General features: G+C 42.8%; 1 protein-coding gene across 4 annotated transcripts in view; it reads left to right on the forward strand.

The window, feature by feature from the left end:
• Nucleotides 1-3,550: 3,550 nt before the first annotated feature.
• Nucleotides 3,551-4,511, forward strand: part of LOC119580851 (C-terminal-binding protein-like) — a 67,954-nt gene continuing 66,993 nt past the window's right edge. For 3 of the 4 annotated variants that reach the window (XM_037929042.1, XM_037929031.1, XM_037929053.1), the window contains exon 1: nucleotides 3,575-3,774. The gene's annotated coding sequence lies outside the window, so the exon portion shown is untranslated. Of the gene's footprint in view, nucleotides 3,775-4,511 lie in introns of all 4 variants that reach the window. The other variant, XM_037929012.1, reaches the window with a different exon arrangement.

Here is a 4,511-nt window from a genome sequence, read left to right on the forward strand (position 1 = left end):
CTTGAGTTGCCAATTCGCGCAATTTCACCGCCTTGCGCCTCGATGTCGGGAGCCGAATTTTATTTTACCTTGAAATAACTCCGGCTGCTGGACAGATGTTCTTGTATCCGTCTAATTTAGGGATACCTGTTTTGAGAGCCGGGCTTAATTTTGGCTTCTGGGGCTCCTTGGATGATACTATCTTTCCATTGCGTTCTGCCGTTTGAAGGACTGCAATTAATTCATCTCCGGAATAGAGAGTGAGAGGGATAGAGAGAGTATCATGCATACAAGACCCAATTGTCCGTCTCTAAATATTTAGTGTATATGTAAAGAGACATGTTTGGAAATAAGAGAGAGAGTGAGAGAGAGAGAGAGAGAGAGAGAGAGAGAGAGAGAGAGAGAGAGAGAGAGAGAGAGAGAGAGAGAGAGAGAGAGAGAGAGAGAGAGAGAGAGAGAGAGAGAGAGAGAGAGAAGCAGCAGCAACAACTAGCGAACAACAAATTCAACCAGAAAAAAAATTATCTCCATCCGGCAAAAAATAAAGGTGGTTATGGCAACACTGCTCTCACCGTGGAGGAGGTACGTGCCTAAAGGTAGCCGTCCCGCCCAATACACCACGCACATGTCCGCTGCCAAACTTTACATTTGTTATAAATTTCTCACAGCGTTTAAACTCGGCACAAAAGTGAGGAGAAATAAATATATAAAGACGGTGTGTTATCTCTTCTCCCTCCTTATTTCGAAATAAGTGCGGAAGATTCGCTTTCGTCCTTTCAATTATATTTGTGCTCGTTTCCCCACTTCCCATCATCTTCGTTGCCGAAAATTGGACTAAATTTCTTCGCTCGACATTCCGTTAACGCTATAGATTAAATCACGTTACGAAGACGTATATTGGAGGCGCTGTTAAAGTAGTGGAGGTCACTAACTAAAGGATAAGAGATTTACCTTTACCACTTGACTTGCTGTGAATACAATGACTTCTGTTTGTGTGACATATTTACACTAATTAATGTATTATTTATGTGGCATTTTGATTAACTTTTATATCTTTTTTTTTGTCAGTGGTCTATATTGCTATTTTATTTACTCACCTGCAATTATGGAGATGCTTAATTAACTATGCGCATTTAACGGAATTCAAAACGCATCTGTAACGCTTTCCATAAATACATTTTTCCGGTATCGCATCAATGATATTTGCATAGCTGAAAGGCAGAGCATTGAGGTGTAATCATTCCACTAATCATTAAACTTGTGTAAGTTTGACTTAGGTCCGAACTCAAAGGAAAGGATAACAAATAAATATATATATATGATAAAGCTGGTGACTTTATGCAGAATAATCACAGCCCTCAGAGATCTTGCATTTGATATCTGCTTGGCCGATGAATAAAAATAAGATGGCAGACTCTCGAGTCATCCGTGCATTAGGGCGATTATTAAACGCAACGTGGCCGGGCTTTTGGACCTTACGGACGGCCGCAATAGCGTCGGGGATCGGACGGCGACGGCGAGCGAGTCCCTTGTTTTAAACGGAGGGATTTCCTCACTTTCCGCGCGGCTTTTCATAATGTTTCGTCTCCGTCTTGAATGAATGTCATTTTAATCACCGATTTCCCGAATTATCCGAGCTTTCATTTTTTTTTCTCTTCGTCTTACATGGGCGGAGAAAACCCATATTCAACGGAAAGAAAATCCCTTTCGAAAAGGAGTCCATGACACTGAAAGTACTTGGCCGACCTCACGTGGCGTTCTAAGTAAGTGTAAATCAATCAAAGAACGTTGAAGTAAAATGATAAAAACTCTTGTCACAATAGCTTGAAACATTTCCCATCCAAGAGATACCTTTCCGTAACTCGTCTGAAGGCAACAAGGGCGCGCGCCGACACCGCTAAGGGCGACTTTCCCTCCGCTTAGCATGGGGAGTTGTCGCTGTGGGCGGCGAGTGGGTCGTGCATGTGGATCTGGGAGAAGTCTGCTCCAAGTAATCTACTGCAGACCGGCGCCCTTTGGCGGAATTAATGCCTGCGCCGCCGTCAGGCCCCATTCTCTGGCCTGCTAAGGCGTCTGCATCCGATCGAAGACTCTGGCTACGTCGGCCGAGGGCCCCTGTGTGAGCCTGTGCTGTTGGAATGGAGTGTTACTTTCACCATGGCGAAATAAATCGAGAAAAGTAAACTTTTCGCGATATTTAACTCACCAAATCTCGGCCTGACGCGGTATCGAACCGTGTGACGCAGTTTTTGGATGCAAGTAATCTTTGAGCAACTCGGGCGCTCTTTGTATCTAAATCAATAATCCCGCCTCTCTTTGGGCTCCAACTTGCTCTTTTCCAATCCAGGCGTATTCAAACCACCTTCCTCCACGCTCCACACCGGTTCGTTCCACCCGAGGAAGGGCGGAAGGACCCTAAATCCACCCGGGGACGTGGTAGCAAAGATTAATATTCGCCAAAGTGAGTGTTTGATGCGGTCCTCCTGCTCTGGGAATGTTTTGAATTTAGCGGCTGATGAGCGGGGCTGCCTCATGCGACATGTTGCAATAAGCACACGTCGATGCCCTTCACTCCTCTTGTTTCTACGTCTGTTAGGGCTTTTTTTTGGATTATGTCATTTTTTTCATGTTATGTATTTTTCACTTGTTTGTTTTTTTTTGTGTATCGATTCGCTCTCATTCTTTTCCTACTGTTATTTGTGTGTTATCGTGATGGATTAATGGTTTTAAGATGTATATTTTATAATCAATATTTTTTTTTTCTTGAGAGAAAATTAAAATTAAATCGATATAGAGATGCCCTATTATAACTGACATGTTCTTACTTTCTGTCTCGAAACACTTTCTTTTCTAATTGCCTATACACGCACCGATATATTTCAGACCGACTATCATAATCTCTAAACACCCCCCCCAAAAAAAAAAAAAAAATCAAAACAAAGAAAGAACCCAGTCCGTGAAAACGACAACAGGCAAACCCCCCAAATCCAAACAACGTTCTAAGAACAAAGCCACTCGGCGGCCCTAATAATGTATTAGTGGAAATGAGAGTGATATCATCATCGAACTAAGCATTTTTGGAAATCCGACGAAGAACTTTGAACTGCATGTTTGTGAACAACATCGCTCACGTAACAGTGGTCGGAGGAGTAGGGGACCGCGCCCTGCCATATCGACGGCCGATTCATTTTTATTCCGTTCACTCGCTCGTTCTAGAGCTTTCCTGATTTTAATCTGGGTAGAGACATCGGTGTAAAGAAAGTTGAGCGAGTTTTCACGAAGAAAAAGGGTTTACTGGCAGAGAAGACGTAAATTTCCCCAGCTAAGACGCGTTCCCCCCAATCTCGACTCCCACCTCCCCCACCTGTTTCGTCAACGGGCGAAATTTACATCCAAGACCATTAAATTTAACCACTCCATTGACTTAAACATTACGAATCAATCAACCCAATTGAAAGTAGACTTCCTCCCCTACCCATAAGATATTTCAAACCCAGAAAAACCCGCCTCTTTTACCCCAAAAGAAGAAAAAGGGTTGGGATTTAGAGAACAAGGCAGCACTCGTCACTGCCTGTGATCCTCTCTCACAAACTGGTATAGAATACGCGCGCAGCCAAGTCTGTGAGAGTGTACTCTACCCTGCTCTAACTGCTGACCTAGTTAACTCATTAATAACACTTCTATATATAGTGAAACCCTGTGACAACTGCCTATCAGGATTAAGTGACAAATCTTACTTCTAAATTGCGACGTTCCTCCTGTTGGCGCTTGTCGCATTTTTCCCGATATCAAAAGGTAAGATTGGCGAATTGTTTTTTTTATATTGTTATTTTTGGAGAAAGTTTGGCTTAGCATATCGACAGTCGGGTATTAGAATCTTGGGAGAAGTTTAAGGGAAGATTTAGTCTTAAACTTGTCTTCTTGCTCGCCGCGTCAAGTGCACATTTCATTTACCTGGCTTTACCTGTGTTCAAGCCTTTCTTTTTTGTTGTTCGTGTTTATTACCTTGCATATTCGTGGTTGTTTGTTTTTTTCTTTTGTGTCACTGACATCTGATTGATAATAGATTATGTGTGGCTAGTTTATTTGTGTATGTAAAACGGGTTAATGATTGTTTAAATGCTGGATCAGTTATAATGAAAGGCAATTTCGCCAATTCACAGTACAAGTGTTTTAACAATAATAATTTATCTCATTCGTGGCAATTTCACTCGTGTACGTAGAACATGCATCACATGACAGCGGAAGTAACTTTTAACTCATTTAAGCTCATCAGATCATATCAGTTTTGTTTGTGAAGTTATGTCATCAGATGCCGAAATCAAAAACAATTGAAATAATGAAACTCTTCTCGAAGGAAGAAATGACATTGGCAAAAAGGTTGGGTGAGGGGAGGGGGTAGGGTGGTGGTTGGAGGGTGGGAGGGGGTAGGGTGGTGGTTGGAGGGTGGGAGGGAGGCTAACGCGCGTATTAGGAGGAGTGTGTTGGGGGAGGGGGATAGGGGGGTAGAATGTCTTAGACCCCCCTCAGAC

This window comes from Penaeus monodon, chromosome 2, assembly GCF_015228065.2.
Source record: "Penaeus monodon isolate SGIC_2016 chromosome 2, NSTDA_Pmon_1, whole genome shotgun sequence".
In the NCBI taxonomy this organism is placed as follows: Eukaryota; Metazoa; Arthropoda; class Malacostraca; order Decapoda; family Penaeidae; genus Penaeus; species Penaeus monodon.